This window comes from Carassius gibelio, chromosome A18, assembly GCF_023724105.1.
Source record: "Carassius gibelio isolate Cgi1373 ecotype wild population from Czech Republic chromosome A18, carGib1.2-hapl.c, whole genome shotgun sequence".
In the NCBI taxonomy this organism is placed as follows: domain Eukaryota; kingdom Metazoa; phylum Chordata; class Actinopteri; order Cypriniformes; family Cyprinidae; genus Carassius; species Carassius gibelio.
The window spans coordinates 22,935,954-22,960,953 of NC_068388.1; the positions used below are offsets into that span (position 1 = coordinate 22,935,954).

The 25,000-nt window shown below is 36.6% G+C and overlaps 1 protein-coding gene across 2 annotated transcripts in view; it reads left to right on the top strand.

The window, feature by feature from the left end:
* The window catches only part of LOC127934586 (xylosyl- and glucuronyltransferase LARGE2s), an 86,364-nt gene that overhangs the window by 36,578 nt on the left and 24,786 nt on the right, over positions 1 to 25,000 (top strand). The window contains exon 3 of one of the 2 annotated variants that reach the window (XM_052532069.1): positions 9,752 to 9,842. The gene's annotated coding sequence lies outside the window, so the exon portion shown is untranslated. Of the gene's footprint in view, positions 1 to 9,751; positions 9,843 to 20,874; positions 21,343 to 25,000 lie in introns of those variants that run through there. The other variant, XM_052532067.1, reaches the window with a different exon arrangement.

Below are 25,000 nucleotides of genomic sequence, written 5' to 3' on the forward strand. Positions count from 1 at the left end.
CCCCTCCTTTCCATGAGCCTGCTCTGCTTTGATTGGTCAGATGGCACAGTATGTTTTGATGGGTCTACTATGTACTCCCTGTGTCAGAAACGAAACACCCATTCCCATAGTTCAGTATTTTGAACGCTGGCTGGAAAAAATAAAATAAATAAACATTTGTTATTTATCATACTTACAGGTTGAGATTCAAAGGAGCCTTCATGCTGGTTCAAATAAACTGAGCCATCTTTCAAGAGCAAGCGTTCTGTGAAACTTGTGTTGAACTCCCCAAAGGAGTCAGTAAAATTTTGGGAACTCACATAAACAAAAAAAAATATTGTGATTGTTCTGTACTTCTGTGGTACAGTAGAAAAAATAATAATATTTGGGGCCAATTTAAAACATAGGTGGACATTATTCAGATGTGTTACCATGTGAGGTGCAAACACGGAGATGGGATTCAAATTACTGATGGCTCGTTCTGTTCAGAGTCCATTCTTTCTTTTGGGAGAAAACAACTTAAAAACTTTACAACTTTGCAGATTATTCACATTCACATCAATATTCAAAATGGCATAATAGGGGCATTTTAAAACTTTTTTTTTTTACTTAGTAATGGCTAGTAATTTTCACAAACAGTTACAAATAAATGAATAGTAACACATTTAATTAAAAGTACATATTTTATGTAGAAATACTGAAATATAATTTTCTTGTAAAACACTAAAAAGTTAAATAATTTCAACAGTGCTATATACACTTACTTATGAAAAACTATATATATATTACTTGTGTCTATAGAAACATTTGAAACAATGTTCAGGAAACATAAACAACACTCCAATGTTCCACTGGATGTTGTCTACTCTTTAATTCTTTGTAACACTTTATTTTGATATTCCACTTTAGACTGATTCTGCTGAGTATACTACAGTGCAACTACATGTCAACTAGGAGTCATTAGATTATTAGTAGACTGTCTGCTTAATATCTGATAATAGTATTTTTTTTTTTTTTTTTTTTTTGATGGTACTCCAGTAGACATTCTACTGCAGTAACTTTGCGAGTATGGCAACTTATTCAACTAACCCAAACCCTGAAATCAACCCCATCCTAACAGTCTACTAATACTCTAATGAGATCTAGGTGACATGTTGTTGCAAAGTTACTTATAGTTAATAAAAAGTGGACTATCAAATTTAACATTTTTAAGTGTAACCTAACATTGTGTAATCAACCGGAATGAATCCAGTCTAAGATTCTAAATGTCTATATGTACACTACCTTAAACATTGTAATCTGATTTAAATATTCATTTACATTTACATTATATATATTCTGAACAAAACTTCAGTGCATGCTCAGTGCCCAGTCGACTTGTTAACCAGAGTGATTTACTGTAGTGTGAGGTTAATTGCAATTTTTGCTTTGATGACATATATAAAAATAAAACCACTTATTCACTAATAACTATGACTTTTCCCTCAAAATAAATTCCCAGTTTCCTGCTTTTTAATAGTTAGTAAGGTAGTTGTTAAGTCTAGGTATTGGGCAGGATTAGGGATGTAGAATAGGTTCATGTAGAATAAGGCTTATTAGTGCTTAATAGCACTAATAAATGGCTAATATTCTAGTAATGTGCATACTAATAAGTAACTAGTTAAGAGACCCTAAAATAAAGTGTTACTTGTCTTTTTGGCAAAAAATAAATAAATAAATAAAAAAGTTAATATTAAGTCTCCTCTTCTAATTAGTTTGTAAGATGTGAGACATAAATACTGTATGATGGGAGCCCAAAAAAATAGGATTTAAAACATATTTAAATGTACCTGCAACGTATCTATGAATCTGACTGAAAAATAAAGATATAAATAAAATAGTCAGATTCAAGCATTTACATGCATGCATTTTTTTTTCTGATATTCTGATAATTTCAGGTCTGCACCAACCATTTCATTTTGACTTAAATTTAATTCAGATCAAGCTCATCAATGCAATTATAAACTGTTTATTTGAGTGCATGTAAACATAGATTGTCATTGCATCTCTTTTTTTTTACTTACTCTTTTTAACAGAAGTCCTTAAATACAAAATATCTGTATACGAGAGCTGGCCTCTGTTAAAATGCAATTAAAACCTCATTTGTATTTCCTAAATCCCAGTTTTAGCATTTTATAGTGCTAATAATTTTTTTCCCCCCAAGTAGACTGCATTTTTAAAATACACCAACATTCAATAAATAATTACATTTATTAATATAAATAACTGGTAACACTTTAGAATGGGGAACACTAACTCATTTTAATTATGAATTTTACCTCAATAAACGGCTGATATGCTGCTTATTAATGGTTAATAAAGTAGTTGTTAAGTTTAGGTATGGGGTCGGATTAAAGGATCTAGAAGAAAGTGATGCAGAATAAGGCACTGATATGTGCTCTATAAGTACTTATAAGAAGCAAATACTCTAGTAATATGCATACTAATAAGCGAGAATAGGTCCTTAAAATAAAGTGTTACCGAACAGTCACAAAAAAAAAAAAAACACTTAATCATCTAAGTAAATCAATAGAAACCGCTGATCAGAGATCATTAATGATCAGGATTGTTAGCTCAGCTGTCTATGGTTGCCAAGCAACAGAGCGCACTGACACAAAATTCAACTGATCACCGATGTGTGTATATTGCCTATTTTATAACAGCATTGTATGTGCCCTGTGCAATCAAATTTACAGCTCAAATATATATATTTTCAATCATCAAAGCACAGTGAGGTGCTGTAGGCCAGATGGAATTAAGGGGAAATCAGGATTAAAAATGTTTTTTTAATTACAGAAAATTTATATTCTCTATACTGTTCCTGAGAACTGAGTTTCACACAGAGCAATGTCACCTTCACCTGCTTGTGATGTTATTTCAGAAGGGAAATATTGGGGGTGGCTCATGTTCATTCCACTTCAAACATTTTCAGATGCCTTCATTGATGACAATATTCCATAGTAAGTGAATGAAGGTCTTGACAAAAAGGCAGAAAACGGCTGCTTATCCCCAAGCTCAGTTGTAGTGTTTGCACTTCTGAACTTCATTATTTCTTCAGTATTTTTCATGCCTTGCAGGATAAAGTCATGACAGTCATTTCAGGGCTGGTGTAGACTGTTGTGTTGGCACATCTCTTCATTGAGTTTTGTCATGAATCGCATTAGTGCAGTGGGAAGATAAAGCAATGTAATGGTGCATAAAGCGATACAGATACGTTCATTAACCCGAGGGTCAGTCCTGAAACGAGAACAGCACGTTATCTAATGATGGTATTGTTCTACTTGAAGGCCGGGGCTGTCATTTGTTGTTTAGCATTATTCACTGGAGCATTTTTTTTGTTTTGTTTTTTTCTTTTTCTTTTCAGGCAATTTCCTTCCATCGCAGGGGCTGATTCATAGAAACGTGAGCGTTGTTCATGTTTGTGTTCAATGTTGTAATTACCTCTTTATTATTCATTTATAATCTGAATATTATAGTTCTGTTATAAAATTTATAATTTTGAACCTTTGTGAAGGTATCTTAGTCATCATTATTATGGAGCCTAACTGGAACAGCTCTAGCATTAGATTTATGCCTAGTTATCTAAAAATGCCAAGGTAGGCAACTCATTAGGTTTTGGAACAAAGCTAAAGTTCTCCAGTGAGGAAGAGCCCTGAGGAACCAAGAAGTTTTAGTAGTACCCAGCTATTGAGTTAGCGTAGTGGCAGGATAGCTTATCTGATTAGAGGGTGTTTGCCTGACCTCTGCCTTTCTAATGTATTCCACACTGAGATGTCTTTGATTGAGAGCATGTGTTCGCATAATATAGGGCAGAGCTGTGTGCCACACACACACAAACACACACACACTGACCCTCTCCCCAGCTGCTTGAGTTTCATTTGCCATGGCAACCCTTTGATTGACTGAAGATTGATTTGATGGATAGGAACAATTATGGCAGGTCACTAACAGAATCAGGCCTTTTGATTGGATTATTGACTGCTTTATTAATGCCCTTAACTGGAGATTACACCCCGCATGCCACTGTATGCATACATGAAAAGGTTCTCCAGAGCAATGAATGAAATTGTCTCCCTATTTGTTTTTTTCCTTCTACTTTGTCTGCCTTTAACTGTATGCACTACTAATTCAATTTTAAAGAAATTAATACTTTATTATTTCAACAAAGATGCATTTAAATTATCAAAAGTGACAGTAAAAGCATTTAAAAATAAAAATAAAAATACAAAGCTGCACAACTGTTTTCAACATTGATAATAATCATTTATTGAGCAGGTAATCAAGTTAAGTCATCACCTTTTTTTAGCGCTAAATACAATACAGATTGTCAAAGTAGCTTCACAGTGTTAAATAGGAAAATAAAATGTGCTGATAAATCAAGAGGACAATAGAAAACAGTCAGTTTATCAGATAAAATCAGTTCTTTGTTGTTTTGGTGATTTTATGGTCCAACTCAGTTCAGTTTTCTATCTGTGTAGTCAAGTCAACAATAATGTTGCCAACTAAGCAAGCCAAAGGCAACAATGGCAAGGAACGAAAACTCCAACGGTGACAGGAATGGAAAAAAAAAAAAAAAAACTTGGGAGAAACCAGGCTCAGTTGGGGGGCCAGTTTTCATCTGGCCAAATTAAACCAGCATGGCGTGGTTTGATCCCAGGCTGCAATGCACATCAAATTGAGCAGAGGACTTGGTTTTCATGGTCTTGAGTCAATGGCCAATGAGGTCTTCAAAGGGGATCTGTCTCTAGGGTTTATCTAGTTGACACAGTCTCCACTGACAATCAGGGCTGTAGAGGTCATCTCAAGGTGCTGATCCACCATCTGGACTGGATACGGACTGGGTCTAGGTGGCTATGGTAACCTTGGAATAAAAATAAAATTATTTTTAGACTAATATTAGAATAGATGCCATTCTTCTTATGATGTAACAAGTACATTGTGTGTTATGGGAATTGTTCCCGGTTCCGGTTGACCTAATTAATGCAGACTAACAATGTGTATGCTAGGTTAAAGAGATGGGTCTTTAATTTAGGTTTAACTGAGAGAGTGTGTCTGCCTCCCGAACAATACTTGGTAGATTTTTCCAGAGTATGGGCACTAAATAGGAAAAGGATCTGCCACCCACAGTCGATTTTTATATGATCAAAATTGAGGTATTATCAGGTGCCCAGAGTTTTCAGATTGCAGTTGACGTGAAGGATTATAATGCGATAAGAGCTTGCTTAATTACTGCGGAGCTATACCATTCAGGGCTTTATAAGTAATTAGCAAGATTTTAATATCCATACTGTGTTTTATAGTGTGCCAGTGCAGTGTTGACAGAACCAAGCTAATATAGTCATAGTTTCCGGGTTCTAGTAAGAATTCTAGCTGCTGGATTTTGGACCAGCTGGAGCTTGTTTATTAAATGTGCAGAGCAACCACCCAATAAAGCATATAAATAATCTAACCTTGAGGTCATAAGCGCATGAATTAACATTTCTTTATTTGACATTGAGAGCACAGGTCATAATTTTGATGGAAAATAGCAGTTTTGCAAATGCTAGAAACATGATTTTGAAAGGAAAGGTTGCTATCACATAGTACACCTAGGATACTAAATGATGACAAAGAATTGACTGCACAGCCATAAAATGTTAGACAGTGTTCTAGATTGCATGCAGCGGATTTTGGTCCAATAATTAACATAATTTAGCTATTTCTGCTACGAATTGATGATGGTCAAAAAAATATTATTTGAACCATGTCAAACCAATTTTCAACTAAAGACAACATAATTTTCTAGTCTATTCAAAAGAATGTTGTAGTCGATAGTGTCATACGCAGCGCTAACATCCAATATTACTAATAGAAAGATACAACCACGGTCAGATGATAAGAGCAGGTAATTTGTTACTCTGATGAGAGCTATCTCTGTACTATGATACACCTAAATCCTGATTGGAAATCTTCACAGATAAAATTTTTCTCAAAGAAAGGGAATAGTTGTGAGGAGGCTACCTTTTCTAGTATCAAGGGAGATTTGAGATCAGTTTTTAATTAACTAATTCTCCAGGATCAAGTTGTGGTTTTTTAATGTTTTTAATGTTTTTGGAACATATCCTAATAAGAACGATGAATTAATGATATTCAGAAGAGGTTCTAAGACTTCTGGAAGTATAGAATCAAACATGCATGTTGTTGGTATAGATGGTTTAACAAGTTTATACAATTCTGTCCTATAGCTGTGGTGCACTGTCTGATACAATACTGTAGCTGATGGCTGAATGGTTTTAATTTTATCTCGATGTTTGTAGTAAAGTAGTTACCCGGTGACTTGTTGGTCTAGGGTATATGATTCTCGCTTCGGGTGCAAGAGGTCCCAGGTTCTGAAGATCTAAAGGTTCCTTGTTCGATTCAGGGACTCAGCAGAGTGTAGCCCAGAATGATTTATTGGGGAAGTTGCAGCCTAATGGTTAGAGATTTGGACTTGTAATCCAAAGCCTGTGAGTTTGAGTCTTGGGCCAGCAGAAATTGTAGGTGGGGGGAGTGAATGTACAGTGCTCTTGGCTGTATATCACGTCATACTTTCACATAAAGACATTACTGCTGTGCTGTTGGTAAATGTCTCTGCCTGCTGATGTTTTATGTTTTGTTAAATTAGCCACTGTATGGAATAAATACCTTGGGTTGTGTTTGTTTTCTTCTAAAAGAGTAGCTGATCTAGCTGTTTTTAAGGCTTTTCTTTATATAGAAGTACTTTCTCTCCATGCAATATGAAATGCCTGTAGTTTTTTTTTTTTCCAGCTGTGCTCCATTTCTGTGCTTCCTCTTTTTAGGGTATGCGTGTACTTATTATACCATGGTGTCGGACTGTTTTCCTTAACCTGTTAACGTGCACCTGGACGCCAGCGTACTGAACTGCCTTTGTTTGCACGAGTCAATGTTTACAAATAGATTAAATGAAATGGGACAAAATTAATCTTGACAAACTTTTTATCATTATAGAGATCTAAGCCTCGAGCATCGACAACAGATCACTGTTTTTCAATGGAAAAATGCTTCATTTGTGCAAGCAGTACACATCAAAACATGAAGAAGAAAAATGCATTACATACCAGATTCGTCGTAATAATGAGTCATAAACACATCCACAGCTGTAAATTACGGTTTAGTTAGAAAGGTATGGGTCCACTGAACGTCATCTCATAGAGCACGTTTAGTCCAACGAAGCAATGACGTTGTAATATGGATGATAATTCCTTTGTTTATGTTTCAGTTCTTCAGGGACAGTATTGTTTGTGTCCGGTATGGTATAACTCACACTCAGAAAACTGCGTCATTGTAGCAACAAACAGCATGGTTTTGTAGCGTACAGTGTCACAAACAGAATGAGACGATCCACTAAAAAAAAGATGGGAAAAAGGGGGAAGATTGTTTATTTGAATTCTCTCTGAATGATCATGTGACACTGAAGACTGGAGTAATGATGCGGTCAAAGGAATAAATTATGTTTTAAATCACATATATATATATATATATATATATAAAATATAAAGACCAATTTTAAATTGTCATAATATTTCACAATATTTATGGTACAGAAATTTGATAAAAAATAAATGGCCCACTCAAATTTCATTTTAGTGCTTTCAAATATGTCAGATTAAATTAAATTATATTTTCTATACCCATAGATGTATTATATACACATGTATATAAATAAAAATATAGTTATTTATATTAAATGTATTTACAGAAGTATACTATGCCGCCATATATCAAACTTTAATATGATTAGGTTTGATCGGTGTGTTATGATAGTCAGTCAGTCTGAAACACTGTGTGTGTGAATGTAAGCTTTGGCAGAAAAAAATCTACCTCATTTTGGTAATCTCCTCAGGGCAATAGACTACCTGTCCCCCCACACCGTGGAGAGATATTGCTTCCCCAAGGCTTTAATGACTCTTCCATTATTTTCCTCTCTAGTCTAGTAATGACCCCTTATTATGCTGTTTGGACACAAACTGGAGTGACAGCACTGCAATTAAGAGTCACAAAGGACTTAGAATAACCCCACATACTGCACAAGCATCACAAACCACAGACTCTCACGTCCCTCCTCCAGAATCTTGTTATGTGATCAGAATTATGGAATTGTATTTTAGCTGGAATTGTAAGGCTCATGTGAAGTGTGTTTCACAGACCCAGATTCAGAATGTCAGATATTCAGTTTTCATAGCGTTCCTGGACTGAAGATCATTTGTCTGTTGATATACTGTAGACATTATGTTCAGCCCTATGTTTTTAAGCTGTAATATTTGCTGTCGAAACATGCTACATTGGTCAGTGCAATAACAATTGTGAAAAAGAGCTACAAATTGCATGCTTTTAAAAAGAGTACTTGGAATATTATGTTAATGATATTATTTAAACAAATAATACTTTGAAAATATAAACTGATTGTGCTGTTTTCACACTTGATTGCATGTTATTTCCAGTTCCAATATAAATTAACCCTCATGTTGTTTTCCTGACTTTGCTCACAGAGAATATATAGCTTATTCCTAGCATTGATATTTCTGTACTTTTTTTTTTAACCTCCTTGTAATTCTTATTATGTTATATTTTAACCAAATATTAGATTCAATATTTTTGTAAACTAGATCTTTTCAATTGGCATAGGTTTTTAAAGCAGATTGATAATTAAAAGGCTCAATGATCTAAGCCTTTTGACTGAAAAAAAAAAAAAAAAAGCATTTATTATTTGTGGATAAAATCTTCATTCAAAAACTGAGGTGCAAAAGCTCATATCTTTTAGGCATATCATCAATCAGCTCCAAAGAGGGGGAAAAAAGACACAAAACCTGTGCTAACTGAAAGAAAGCAAGTTGACAATGAGGCCTACAACCAGTCAGTTCCAAAAATAAATGCAAAAATATATTTTGAAGCATCAAACAACACCGAGCCTCATTGGCTTTCATTGTACTGTATGAACAAAAAAAATAGCTTAGCCTAACCAGTGAGACTTCCTGTGTCTATTTACTTTGCTGGTAAATAGCATTGTTAGGATAGGCTAATACAAAACCAGCTCTAACCAGCCTAGACCAACATTCCTACAGTTGCCAATGCCCTACTGAGCAGTACAAATTCCCCTTTTACTTTTATGCAAGTGGTCCATCTCCTCTTTCTTATACAGTCTCTAGCTTGCACGCTGATCACACTTTCTCAGCTGGAGCTCTGAGATGTGCTATCCTCAGTTCAACAGGCTCTTGCTGTAGGTAGGAGGACACAATATGTCTCTGTATAGAGAGAAACAGTGAGAGATAAAGCACGTTTAATTTACAGCCAAACAAACCTGTGAGTCGGAGCTACGTGCTGAAAGGACAACTCCCGCAGTGTACAGATGCTGTATCAACTCATGATTTGTTCAGTGCACGGTCCTGGGTTTGACCTTTCTCTTCAATCAATATTAATAATTGTACTGTAAAAGTTGCCTCCAAACAAACTGCTTTAAAAGAGCATCTTTAAGTGCTTGAAATGTATCTCTTGGTTTGTGACACATTTTTTTATTCGTTTTTCAAATGTACCGTATGTGTGTGCGGGAGTGGATACATTGAGTTCACCTTTGCACCCGAGTTCCATTGTAGCCTCATTTTATGTAATATTTTAAGTACAAGAGAAGTTCCATATTCCATATGTGGCATATAAGGTTGAAAATCTGTCTAAGAGTGTTTATTGCCTTCTGTTACAGGTTTCAGAAAGTAAAGGTTTTCCAGCGATTACTCAGTCTGGGTCAGCAAACACATCTCCTCTGCTTCAAAGAGCTTCCAGTACACATTCTGGTGAGTCATTTATTTTTTTCTGAAGGCCTTTTTTCCATAGATTGTTTCGATTATATCTAGTGTACCATCATTTTGTGCGCAGATCAAGCGTTATGAGGTTCAAATACTTAAACTTTTTGAAGCACAGCCAAGGATTACTGGACAATTTACATGATTATGTCAGCAAATTATAAGCTTATTGAAGCAAATTTCATTGTTAATGGTTTGTAGTTAGATTTAGATAAATAACCTTAAATATTAAAATAAAGTGTGACCCAAAAAAAAAAAAAAATCCAGCCAGAATTTTTTTTTTAGATATATATTTTTGTCATAGTGACAATTGGATTGTTTAGCTGTTTACATTGCATAATAGAGATAATCAGAGCAGCACTGTCATTGTGTCAATCACAGAATTGCAAGACGATTCAGTCTCTCTCCTTCTGAAAAATGGCACCTGTGAATAAGTAGAGTGCATTGTGCTTATTACCAACATTGTTTTCTGTTTTGGTGGCCTACTGTGAGGAATCCTTCCAACCCAGGCTTATGAAAAATATTCCAGTGTCTGTATTTTTGCAGGAATTCTATTGTGTTGCTTCTTGCTTGTAAAATATCAGTTTAAATGTGAACTGTCCAGTAAGTAATGGTAAAAAACAGATAAACATGACTGTGCCAACATTTTATTATGTATGCACATATCATAGCATTGCAAGTGCAATGCTGTACCAGGTGCGCTTTTGAGCAAGCTTACTGGATTTGAAAAAGCACACATACGAAGCTGGCATTACTTTACAAATCATAAAATGCATTACTTTACAAATCATGCACTATGATAAAAGTGTTGTGAGGTGATGGCACAGAACATGTGGATGACAATAGTGTTCATTTCAGCTTGAAATTTCTTCGGATTGTTAAAGTTTTTTAGAAGATATGCAAGTCACGGTGGATCTTTTCTTCGGTTCACATTTTGGTTTTTATAATTAAAATGTGTAGTTCCTACAAGTTATTGGTTAGTGATTTAGTGCAAATTTTGTACGACAATGTTAAGGCATATCTTTTTCACTTTCTGCGATCTTTCAGAGCAATCGGCAAGCCTTTCCCCCTGTCTAAACTCTGACATGTTTACTCTTTTTGTAGTCTATGTTAAAGTTTTTGTGTCCACACATCTTACTTGGCAGCAGAGCATGATTTGATCTGTGATGCTCTTCACGGGGAGGTCAAAGGTTTCACGTCATGTTTACGTTGACAAATGGATTGAAGCTCTGACATGACTCATGCAAAAAGGGCCTTAACACCTACAAATGATGGTGAAATAAATATGCCATGTCAGTTCAGCAAATGTTAAATAAAGCCACAGTTTATTTGCCCAGAATCAAGCTCATCATTGTCCTTCCTTAAGTGGTTGTCAGGGAAACAGATCACTGTAATGCTAAAGCCCTGAACAACTCACTTACATGTTATGTTTTCCCATCTAAAGGGCAGAGATGCGCACTTCTATACTTTTATATCCACAAACAAACAATCCATGCAACTGGACCATTTAAGAGGGTGCATTAGCCAAGTTCATGAAATATTGATTGTTACGCATTATTTAGTTTTATCTCTGATAATAGCTTTTTGGTGCTTTAGAGGATCTGTCAGGTCAAGCCATATCTTCTGGATTGGAGTTCATGTTACATCCGCTTTCAGGAAGAAGTGGATATCAAAATGTTTAGCGCTGATGCATTAGAAGCAACTGACAGTTCATCTGTCGCAAATGTGGTGTTTGATTCACCAGAAGGAACACAGTGATTCTGTTTTTTTGTGCTGGAACACGACTGATGCTGACGGTTTCTAAAGTGTGTGGGCAGGTTGCTAGAGAATTAGCGTGTGTGGAGGTTGTGCAGACCACAACCCACAGGCTGCCCTTGGCTTCGAGGAGGCTGAGAAACAATACAGGCTCCTGAGAGGGGGCAGAGAACCCTGCTGTTACTTGCAGCTTAGACCAGCATGGATTTCCATACTGGTCCAGGTTGGTGTGTGTGGGTTAGAGCTGGTAATGGAAGATCAATCTCTGAGCCATACAAATTTTCTCTGGGAACCAGAAAGACCTCCAGAAATGACATGTTGTTTACGTGTACTGTAAAACATAGCTGGTGAAGCTGGTTTTTCTGATGAAGCTTGAAGTCTTGCTGGTTCCCGGAGGAAAGTAAACAGAGGTTTGCTCTTCCATAGCTGAGGAGACTTGCAGTTATTTTCCATGCCAGTATCAACTTTGTCTCAGGTTTAAATCTCAGAAATGAAAATAGACACAACTGAGAAAATATTTACATAATGTAAGCTATCAGATTTTGTTGGTAGCACAACCCAGATCAAATAGGGAATTCTGATGTGTTTTAATTTTCCCTAAATGTTCTTCCTCCCTCAAAATATTCTAAGTATATTATTTCTATATTTAATTTAAATGGTTAAATTAAATTTAAGTAATCAGAAAGCATGTTTACTTGAATGAAATCATGAAACTTTAAACAACTTAATTTATTAAAAGTTTAATAAAGTTACATTTTTAGTCACCAATGAAATTTGGGCTGTTGCTTTTAAAAACTACTTGAAAACTTGATATGCAAGGAGGTAAGAACATATCTGCTTTTGAGCAACTTGAGATTGTATAAAGATGATGCAACTCTATGCTGTCCTGAGGAAAATGTCTCTGCACATTGCTCAGGTGACTTAGATTTATTTATTTATTTATTCCATTTATGTATCAATTTTATTTCAGGTTCAACCCTAAAATTCTAAAATTAAAAATAGACACAACTTAGACAGCTTTAACTTTAAGTGAGAGTATAAACCTTTATAATTAGCATAGCCCAGATAATTTGGTGAAGACTTACTTGGAAGAATTTTTTATTTTTTTGCCTAGGAGAAGCCACAATGATAGTTAAGAAGCTTAGTAAAAACATTAGCTCACAGGTTCTTATCGTCTGATCCCAGCCGGACTTCATCCTGCTCTGACCTTTCACCTTCATGTTTGCGTCAGCAGACCTTTTTGCTCTACCACAGGAAAGGCCTTCCATTAAATGAACAAAATAAATCTCCTTCAATCTCTGAGCCCTTAAGGTTCAAAACAGGATATGCTCTTTTAGGGTGTTTTATAGCAATTTCTAGTTGTTAAAAGAACTTTTATCCCAGTCTCCCGCTGGTACACGCTGTGTTAATACCTGGTGGTGTTCTCTTTCAACGACGAATTGGATTGCTTAGGCCTTCAGCGGCAAAACTCGGATAAGCGTGGCAGATGCAAGCTATATAGACTGTCCCAGGGCCGTGCTGGTGTGGAGCAGAGCTGTCTCTGACAGAAAGAGAGATTGTACTAGCTAGTTTAGATGAGCCTACTGGAGATCACTTTGTTTTGAAGGGCGGTAAAGAGGAGGGGAACGCACCGTGATTCATGCTCCCTTAATGGAAAGCTCTCAGTGCCCTGGAGTACACACTTCAGTACAACACACTCCCACTTTTCATCCACAGAAAAAAAAAAAAAAAACTCTTTGTGCACCCTTTTAGAAAGGTAGAGGAATAGGGAAGAAATGCTGCATTTCCTCACATGCAGGGCTCAAAAACGCCACATGATCTTTTGACACACTGTTAACCCTATACCTTCTGAAAACATATAGTGGCCTACAAGGATTTAGCCAAGGCTTCTGCTGTCATCCTTTATCATAATTTGATTACATTTTTTCACTGTTGTCCTAAAACGAATCTCTGATCAAATTATAGAAGTTAAAATGCAGTGTCTTATGCAAATGACTTTGTTTGATGAAAAAAGGAAACAGAAGCAATTTATGGGGCTTTCAGCCATGTCTTAGTCCAATGAGTGTTCCCTTCTCTTTCACTCACATAACTGAAGAATAAACTCCTTTAAGCATTTGACTGAAAGGTAATCTCTTGAACTTGCTTCTTTGCCGGGGTCTGAGAAACGTTTGGTGAATGCTTCAGATTAACTCAGATCCCTTTAAAGTCAACCATCTTGGGTGATAGTCTTAGTTAAAGGCTGCTTTTACACTTGGCAGTAATATGCAATCACCATGATCCGATCAAGAAGATGGGATTATCAGGTGCGTTTACACTTGGCAACATCAACTGACTTTTCTATCTGGATAACCGATCTAACGGATCTGTCTTTCCCAAGCAAGATTTAAATAAGTCTGCAGAGAATGGCCCGGAGCAAAGTCAACCTAAAGTGGTGGGTTTTCTCAGTCATTGGACATTTTATAAATCAAAGAGAAGTGTAGGAGTCTCATTGGCGCTCCAAATGGGTGTTCTCCGTCTCTCTTCAGGTAGTTCACAAGAGAGGGGGCAGGGTTTTGCGTGATGTCCACCTGCGAATGCAGACACAAGATCTGATCACAATGCATCCTCAACTACTTCTGGACTAGGACATGTTGATCGGATAGCATTCTGATCACAAGTGCGTTTACACTTGTCTTTTCAATGTGTACTGTATGTGGACAACATCCGGATACAGGTCGCATGTTAATGCCGAGTGTAAACGCAGCCAAAGCTTGGCTAGTTAGCTTTGGCAGTCTGGTAGATGCCATGACTAATTATGCAGCTAAAAATCATGGTTCTCCAAGAACATATTAAAAACACTGTACACTGGACCTTCCAAGATGGTATCCACAAAAGCTTTCATATGTGGTGTTCTTATAATGCTAACTGCCTAGTTGCTGTGAAATCCTGCAAAACATCCTTCAACATCTGAGCATGAGTGTGTGTGTGTGTGTGTGTTTGTGTTACTGATGTGTAGTTGTGAAAGAGAGTTAGAGTTGCTGTTTGTAAGTGAGAGATGACAGTGTGAGACATGACAGCTCCCTCTTGGTTTTATTCGATTCATATTTTTTTATGGGCAAACAGGCTCATGAATGATGCAAAGGCAGGTTAAATGATGTCACAGATGCAGAATAAGCTCAGTGTTTGTTATTGATATGCATTTGCCGCTTCCGTGAACGTGGGTGTGTTTACTGTGAAGGGAAGTGAGTGCATGAAGCCTCCTGCTATTTTGTGGGCTATGAAAATAGGAGACATGGACACCTTGGCTGGATAGTGAGATCCAGAAGATTTAAAGAGAAGAGTTAGTCTTAGCAGCCAGAGAAGTGGCGTCTCAGTAGATACTGCAGATAGTTAGTGAACCCAAGATCTGGGTGAAAACAATATTGCCAGCTTTCGTTCCCCCGCTCACAATCTGCTGTCTATTTACCATGTTGAAGGCCAGGATGCTTGTGCAAACTCCCAGGTTCAAAACACTTTTGTTACGTAGGAGCAGCTTTAGCATTTCTTTGTGGAAAATGAATGCATAAGAATATAGATTAAGTTCTTCTCAGGATGAGATGGAAAGTCTTCTGACCTTCAAGACTGCCAACTCATTCTATACAATAGACTTTTTAAACAGCTTGTGAATGTGTCTATCGACTTTCGCTGTGAGGCCCATGTAGTCCGATTGGCTCTTGCACCATGTCATCTGGGACCAGAACAAAAGATATTCTGCGTAAGTGGTCGTGATTAATTCTCAGAAGGTCACAACAGATGTCCAGCAGTGCTACAGCCCTGGACGCGAGGTGTTAGCACTGCAGAGTCAGACCTTTTAAAAGCCTTCACAGCCACAGTCATATTATTTGTTCAGGTTCCGGTGGTTTGAATGGCTTTCCCAGGCTGCTTTTGAGAACACCTCAGAAATCTGCCTCAGACATCCTCGGATTTCCTTTTTTTTTTAGCTTTGGAAATTGTAATTCCCTACTTTGTATTTTTTTTTCTTATCATTTTTTTCCATGACTATGGGAGCCCTGCCAGAGACTAGTGGGCATGAACTCAGGAGATGAACCTTGCTTAATATGACAAAAACTTAGGTGCCCCTAGCTATCTATAAATACAATTCACTGCAGTTTTCCGCTGAAACAATAAAAAGTGGCAGTTAAACACCAACAGCTTTTATTCATTTCCCCAGAAATTATGATTAAAGTGGCAAATTATAGATTAATGAAGACTATAAATAAATGGAATTTTGCAGAAACACTGTCACAGGCACATTTATCCATGTAGCATTGGTTGGCCTTTTGATCACATTTAATTTCTGAACTGCCACCATACAATAAAACACTGCCAGACTCACATGATCTATTTCTGGATAAAACTAATCATGCTTTTAGTGCGATTCACTGGAAACATGAATTAAGCAACATAATATAATTTTGCAGAAATGTCGCCACAGGCATGTTTTTCTAATGTGCGTGGATTAAAGATATTGATACTACGATGCTCTTTATTCTCAAGCAATAAGGGTTACATTTCAGATGTGTCTAATGAAAGGGATGTTGAGCTAATGGATGGCTTCACCACAGAAATTTCTCACACGCTAAACACCCCTTCAGTTACATATGACCTTTGATCCTTTATTTGTGGTGTGTAAGAAGCTCAGAAGAATCACGGTGCCAAAAACAGGGTCACACGGTCAAAAATAGTCTTGGAAAGTGTATGGAAATTGCTCATATCTTTAAAAAAAAAAAGAAAGAAAGAACAGTAATATAGAAAATAATCAAGTAAAAAAAAAAAGTAAAAAAAAAAAAAATTTTCTTTTTATATATATAATTGGAGATTTTTTACAACAGACATTTTAAAGCAGCTTCACGGTTATAGTATTATTAATATTCTATTATATTCTATTATATTCTAGTATTAATGTTCTTAAATTGTGAAACATACAATTTATATATATAAATATATATATATGTGTGTGTGTGTGTCTATATATATATATATATATATATATATGTGTGTGTGTGTGTGTGTGTGTGTGTGTGTGTGTGTGTGTATATATATATATATATATGTAATAGGTTCATTACTCAATGTGTGGGAACCCTGCACTGACCAATCAGCTGCTAAACTTCATAATACCTCCCCCCTCACCATGGCAACAAGTTTGGTAACTATGGTCAACCTTTTAAAAAGCAGTCTTCTTAATTAGTGTGATTAGTACAATTACAGACACAGGCATAAAGAGGACATTCTTTATAATGAAGCTGCTGGCTTAATGTAAAGGTTTGTCTAGTTTAAGAATATAATAAGACTCTGTTGTGGACGTGTGGGTGTATGACGAGCTGATTAAGTTCACTCAGCGGAGGTAAGATGTGGTCTGTGTTATTTTAGTCATGTCTGAAGTCTTAGATACAGTCTGCGTTCGGGATGCAGGCAGCTGACTGGATGAAACTCTATTTAGAAAAGCTGTCTGGAGCCAGAGATTGGAGTGACCACAGACCGAAGAGAGACAGCATTTAGTAGAGTTTGCTAACCCATAAGCCAAGCTCTCCTGCTTCTCATCCAGTACTTGTCAGGACTAAATAAATTGTCACTTTTCCATCAGCATTATGTGTGTGTGCTCGCTTGCGTCAGTATCAATTATTTCCGCTCAACAGCTCATGGTCCTCAGGCAATATTCTGTTCCCATCAGCCATTGAGAATCCAAGAGAAGCAAAATGCTGCTTGTTTTGGAGACTTTCTGACTTCTTGATCCTTGTAAAACCTCTGTGGTGGGCTGGGTGTTATATTTCTTATTGTTTTGTCATGTCAAAGCCCTGTGTCCTGACGGCCGTCCTGAGTTTGTTCACACTCAGGCAGGAGGATTAGAGAGTGTTTTTACTGCAGTTTGGCACTGTTAACATCATTTCCTACATGACGCCGTGAGTCATAAAATGTGCTGGTGTCTGTATTCCGGTGAGAGAGAAAGACTGATGAACAGAATGTAAGTGAAATAGTGAGAAAATTCATAGGGCAAGTGTCAGGCAGAGTGTTTTAGTAATGGACAACAGAGGAAACCCTCCAGATGATTCAGTGTTTATCCCTCACACAATGACTAAACCGGAGATTAGTCCTTAAATGCTAAGCTCTGGGTTTCTACAGCTATTATTTTTCAGTGAATTCGTCACAGAGATTGTGATATTTTGTTCACGAGGATCATAAATGTGCAGCTGTCGCAGCCGTAAACACATATGCCCCAGCGCGTTGGGTGGTCCCACTCACGCAAGTGATGAAAGTTCAGCTTGTGTCTTTTCATGATTTATGATTTATAATGCTGAGTTCCCCCCATCTTGTTCTGTTTATTCCTTACTATTTGTGAATCCCAAAATTAAAATAAATCAATAAGAAATTTGATTACTGAAAATGAATCTTTTTTTATTATTGTGAATTTTAATTTATTTATCAATAATCAACTTATTTGATCACATAATGAGAATCAAACAATTGAAAGATCTAAAATTTTAGCATTGTTATTCTCATGGCAATTAACTAAATTTACCCTAGGCCTTGTGAAATCCATTTTATTTATTTACACACACACACACACAAATTCCATGTGTTTCCATGGGGGGAAAAGAAAAACAACGATTTAAAGAAAAATATTGTATTACAGTAATATTAATGAGTGTCTTAACAAACTGTATTAACTGCTATATAAATAAAAAAAACATTTTAAAACCAAATTTTTGTGCAAAGTTATAATCAAAATAATGTCACAATGCAAAAAAAAAAAAAAAAAAAAAAAACATAAATAATAATAATAATAATAATAATAATAATGTTTCTTCTTTTGATTTTTGTATTAAGTATGAACTGGGCATGTTTTCAATAGGTTCACTCACTATATTTACAAACTAAATTTAACTAAAAGGCCAAAGTTAAATTAGCTAAAGCTAAAAAGTAGCCACTGTGTATGGTGAAGTGATTCATTAGTTGAAGCCTGTTGCTATTTTGTGTGGCTTAAACACTTGTTAAGCCCCTTTCACACTGCCATTCCGGCAAATACAGGGGTAACGTGTTCCGGCAATTGGTCCCTGGTCACTAGATTTGGCACTTTCACACTGCCAGTGATGACCCGGTATATGTGCGTGCTTTCACACACAACCCTTGAAGATCCCGTAATGACACATGACATCAGCACGTGACGTGTAATGTATGAGTCGACAACGCTAGGCACGTTATACTTTCACTGAAGCAAGCAAACGATCTCGGCGTCAGCGCGGAAAGTGAGGAACTAACTTAGCTCTGCTTCATTACAGTTTGCACATATGTTTTTGTCGCAAATGTTGATCTTCCTTCAAAACAGCCGGTAAAAGAGTCCCGCGATAACGTGCGTCATACTTCGACACGGAATTAGATCTGGCTTTTGTTCACACAGCGCTCGTCCCGGGTCGAACCCCCCAATGTTACTAGGTCCTCGACCCGGGTTCAATTCGGTAATGAATTCCGGGACGTGGTTGCTTTCACACAGAAGGCGACCCGGCAATGTTCCGGAAATATTGCGGGTCCGACGTGCAGTGTGAAAGGGGCTTTGTTAGAGAAACCCAATGCTCCTCATTTTACCACACCCCTCCTCCTCATGCACAGGACTCCCCTTGGAGTACTAGATTAGTCCCATCTCCCTCCATGGTGTCTTGGTCTACTGTCATACCATCCAGGTGCACCCCAGGCTTCTCCAGTGACCTTTACTTCCTTAATGAGGACAAAACATGAGGTGTTAACTTTTGATACATTCATTTAGCTGTCATCTTGTCCTCAGTACAAAAATGCAGGGCAAAGCAAGTGCAGGTTTTTTGTCCAAAAAGAATGAATCTGATAAGCAGTCTCAATAACCAAATATTTAGTGAAAGAATAAATAATAGTGTATGGTGCAGTGTTTTATCACAGTTGCAATTAGACTGGATTGTTTTGTTTATTGGATTAATAGTACTGGCTAATATTTTTTACTATATTATGTTTTGATGAATAATTTGGAGGTTCCAATTAGATGTGAACATTCGACACTTACCATTCGAAATGCAGCCAGTGATTGGCAGACAATTCATATGACATATGCATTGTTTGCATTGCATTACAGTAACAGCTCCATTAGTGTATGTAGTATGAGAATCTCTAAGGGGATGTGATGGAAAAAAAAATGAGATTGGAAGAAAAAATTATATCTTAATGCACTGCCTTTGCTACCAAATGTGTTGCGTTTACTGAAGAAATTAGCAATTATCAAAATAATATGAGATGAGAGGAACAACTATACACTCAGAAAATCAATCAATTAATAAATAAATAAAATTAAATAGTAATAATTTTGCAAATAAAGATTATTTGAGTGTTTTTTTTTTCTGATACACAATTATTTTGACTTTATTAAAATTGCTAAAAATTGTCATTCCATTTCTTTGAAATTATTTGTTACATGTATTAGCAATCTCCGAGTGAAGATTTTTTCCCAATTTTTGGGGGAAAAAAAGCAAATGCAAAGTTTTGTGTGGCAAATACAAAAGCACTACATTTTTTTTTTCATTCCCATCGCCTTTTTTCATTTTTTTTTTCACCATGTTTCCTTGGGGGCTCCATAGTTATGCTTTCTCCTCAATAGTCTTTTCTCTGTTTTCACTATGACACGGTGAATGCTCAACCTAGCATCCACATAAATCACGCCTCTGAGACCCTATTTGCACCACTTCCCATCTGGAAGTCAAAGAATATATCATGCCATGTGAAGTGGCCTTTATACACTAATGGACTGCAAAATAAAACCAGAAACATTTGAATTCTTTATTATCCAATTTGTTCTTTTGGGATAGCACATTTTCTTTACAATGTAAGTTCACAGGAAGTGAGTAAATCATTGAAACATTAAATCTCTCAGTGATACTGAGCAGAGTGTACTGTAGAGATCCATTAGGGGACTCTCCAGCGCGTCCGCTGCGATAAAAGCATCTAATGAGAGCCTGTAGAAATTCGAATGACAAAACAAGCTGTATCATTGTCTGATAACAATGCTTGATTACACTCGTCTGCAAACACATGCGTGTGACAATCTGTGCTGCAGGATCATGTTGCTGGAGAAGCTTCCCAGACTCCTGCTTTCCTGCACAACCCATCTTTTGTCATGCAACAACAGTAATTTGGAAGTTGACACCCTCCCCCCTTTCTCTTAAGTCCATGTCAGTCATCGTTCAATAGAGAGGGAGGAACTGAGGAGGAGTGAAAGTGAATGAGCCAACTGAGGTAAGGGCATTTAGTAAATCAGGTGTAGCAGAGGCTCAAAGACAGGTTTCTGCAGGTTTTCATCATGGCAAGGTCATGGAGTGACTTTAAAAGCAAGCACAATATACTTTAGAGCGTAAAGAGAGATTTGGAGAACGACAGAGCAAAAGAGAGAGTCTGAGAGGTGGCTTTGATCTGAATGTGAGAAGTAAACCTGCCTGGCACGCTTGCAGAGAGGTGGAGGGAAAGAGGGAGGAGTTTTTTCTACCTTCCCTCTCAGACACACATGAACCAACACACAGGTAGAGCAGTTCAAAGTTTGCCACTAGCGATTCATATCAGCCCAAAATCTTCATGCATGTCGGGCGCTGTAACTTCATTCAGCTGTCAGACCGTCGTCAAAGAGCGCTCAAGCTGCCGGACAGAAGAAGAGAAAGAGAGAGAGGGAGCGAGGGAGAAGGAGAGCCGGCCTTGGCGCTGAGCAGAGGTGAAGATAAGTGTGTTCTTTCTCCCCCTTTCAGCTCCCTGAATGCAGGCTTTGTGTATGTGGCTCCTTTTTCTTACTCTGTTTTTCTCCCTGGTGATATGAGTCTGTCTTCTATTGTGGCATGAGGTATTGTCCCACTTTTTCTTCTTTCTCTTTGCTGTTTAAAAGTTGTTGTGTTTTTGTGGTGTAGAGATACTTGGGTTTTACAACAGTACAGTGGTGTGTGTGTGTGTGTGTGTTTGCTGTCTAATGGGTGTGTGGTGTTTGCTGAGCTGAGGTTCTTTGTGTGTCTGAGGGAGTTGGGTTACTTGAATTGTGTAATTGTGTACCAGAGACAGTTTTATTAGATAGATTTTATGTTTTTGAAAGTCCCATTGTGCTCACCAAGGGTCACCGTGATTTTGCCAAGTAAGACATGTTCCTGGATCAACATTGTTGTCCAAAAATAAAGACTTAGCTCAATCCCTATCCATAAACCTAACCCTACCCATAATGTAGTTCAAAAATCAGTTAGAAATGATAGCTGATTAACATGAGTGTAGAAGCACCTAACCCATATTGTAAGCCTTAAACAGATATTTCCTGAAAAATTATGTCTTACAGTTTTTTTTCAATCGCTAACAAGCGCTTAACCATACTTCAGATACTTTTTCTAAACTCTTAACACAGACTCACACCTACAAAACACAATTGGCCAAATGGATAATTTTCTTCTCAAAAACACATTTTGTTAAATATATACTAAATCTTCATTTCAAAATAGAACACATCTTTATCTGCACACACCAACTTTACCAAAACACTGGAAATCTGACTCAAAATTAAATTATTCTGTCAAAGAATAACACTTGTTTTCATCTCACAAGGTACATACAGTCAATCAAAGTACACCAGGTTTCAAAATACTGGCTATTGTTGACATTACTAAAACTGCATAGACTTTTATGTTTCAGTTTTACAGGTATTTGCATGCAAAACATGCAATTCACTGTTTTACACTAAATTTCTTGGTTAGCAACTGTATGTCCAAATGTACAGTAATGTTCACATTCAAAAGCAATCCAGTAAAAAGCTATTTTTCCCTTTACAGTTTACTGCAGGAGGCAGTACAGTAGAAACACAGTATGATAGAACAGAACAGGTTCGACAGTATTGCTTACAGTGAACAAAATATCAATGAAACACATAAGAGCATTCTGAACATAAAACAACAACAGCAAAAAGCCCAGATAAAGGGGGGGGGGGATTTTTATTTTAAAATAAAAATCTCTCACTGCTCCTGCTCCTCTCACTGCTCCTGCTCTTCTCCCTGAGCCCCTTGCTCTTACTCTTCCTCGTCCATACATTACAGTGTTTCTCTTTTTCTGTTTATGTTTCCAAAAACATCACTCTTCAAAGTCCTCCTTTTATTGTATAAGTTTATTGTCTAAAAAATAAGCCCTGCCATTGAGTCTAAGCCAGATTGGAATCAGTTGTGGTTGGCCCAATTTACACAACATAAATCAGCTAAGATATATTGTTTTTGAACTGATATCATCGCGGAAGCAGAGGTTTTTATATTGTATCTAAGGTTTGGAAATTTTTTTTTGCTATTGTGGGATGTTGTGTGTTAACATTTGTAAATACTACAAAAACGATCCATAATTTTGTTGGGAGGTATAGCTTGTCTGTTCAGAATATGTAAGCATTGTGGAAATGTGTTCAATGACTCCATATTGAGTTTTGAAAATGTGACAACTGCTTGGACAAATGCTTGTTAGCGACTGAAAAAAACTGTAATTCTGATTGGTTGATTGGAATGTTGTTCCAGGATCAACGAGGATGATGATCAAGGAACATGTTGTACTTGGTGTAATCACGCTCACCGCTCACCAAGATTGCATTTTTTTCAATCAAAAATACAATAATATTGTAAAATATTATTGCAATGATTATGTGACACTGAAGATTGAAGTAATAGCTGCTGAAAATTCAGCTTTGCTTCCAGAAATAAATTACATTGTAAAATATATTTAAATAGAAAACATTTTATTTTTAATTGTTATAATATTTTGAAATGATATTATTTTATTGATCAAATAATAGCAACTTTGGTGAGCATAAGAGAATTGCTGAACATTTTTAAATTAAATCTGAATTATTCTAACTTTTTGACTAGAAAATATATATTTGGGTTAGTATGTAGTAATTAGTAATTAGCTTTATTTTATTGAGAGAGAGAGAAAGATTACTTGGTGAGGAAAGCAGGTTAGTCTTTTAGCCTGTAACCATTTGAATGGTGAAGGTTCGGACAATGGCTTAATGATTTACATTTAAATTGTCATTAGCTGTATGGACTTTTGTCATGTGAATTCACAATGCCTTGTTTCCCTTAAAAAGAGCTTTGAGGTCAGCCTGGATTTCCTCACTGTGCGGATCTGAGATTGTAAGAGAAAACTTCAGACAGTTACATTTCACTGGAAGCTCATCTTTATTAGGATGTACTTCTGTAATTAGTCAGGGTAGTTCATCAAAAGGGTGATTTCAAATGCCCCCTCTCATCTGTTGTTTTGTAGTTTAGATACTTTTTTATTAATGAAAAAGAGCTTGTGGAAAGAGCTGTTTACTGATGAACCCTTCAGAGTTGATCAATGTTCCTTTCAGGCACTTCTGATGTTGCTTCTATGCAGGTGAAAAAAAATGAATGGATGGGCTAAATGAACGGACATCTCTAACTGGAGTCACTGATTTTCAGTATGAAACTGAAGCTGGAAGGAATATGCAGTGCTGATTAGTTTGCGAGACATGGCCACATCCTTGAACAGTACAGGGAAGTTCATAGTGGTTCAAAACAATGTGTGTATGTCCAAAAATACTGAAACCCACAGTGGTTGAACATTATATTTTGGCTTGTTTTCTTGAGACCATGAAAAAGATAAGTCATAACAAAAACATAAGATATCTTGACCAAACAAGGTCCTTGAGTAATATAAAGAAAAACAACGCTAATTCATGACTTCTAGATAGAATTTACTAATAGTAGTAGACAAAACCTGAAACAGTAGACTAAATATTTGCAATATGTTTCCATGTACACTGATACACTACTTTTTAAAAGTTTATGCGATGACAATGATTTTTGTATGTGAATAAAACAAAAATAATAACTTTATTCAACAATTTAACAAGCGTAAGCTGCCGGCACACTGAACAGATTCTCCAAAATGTTTCTATGCTGATGTGGAGTGACACACTGATGAGACAAATTGTTGAATAAAGTCATTATTTTTGTTTTATTCATGTACAAAAAAAAAAAAAATGTTGTCACTTCATAATGTTACAGTTAAACCACCGATGGCAGATGGACAATTCTGTTGACGTCTTCATACTTTTCTGGACCTTGACAGTATAATTTACTTGGCAGTCAGTGGGACAGTCACAAGCCTCCCGGTTTTCATCCAAAATATCTTGAGTTGAGTTCTGAAGATGAGCAAAGCTTTTATGGGTTTGGAACAACATGGGGGTAAGTGATTAATTACAACATTTTCATTTTGGGGTGGAATATCCCTTTAATTTCAATTTATTTAAAAAAGCACAACTAAACACTAAACCACTGACCAGTGTGCCGTACAAAGTAAGTACCCAACAGAATTAAAAACAGAGACGAGGTCACAAATAA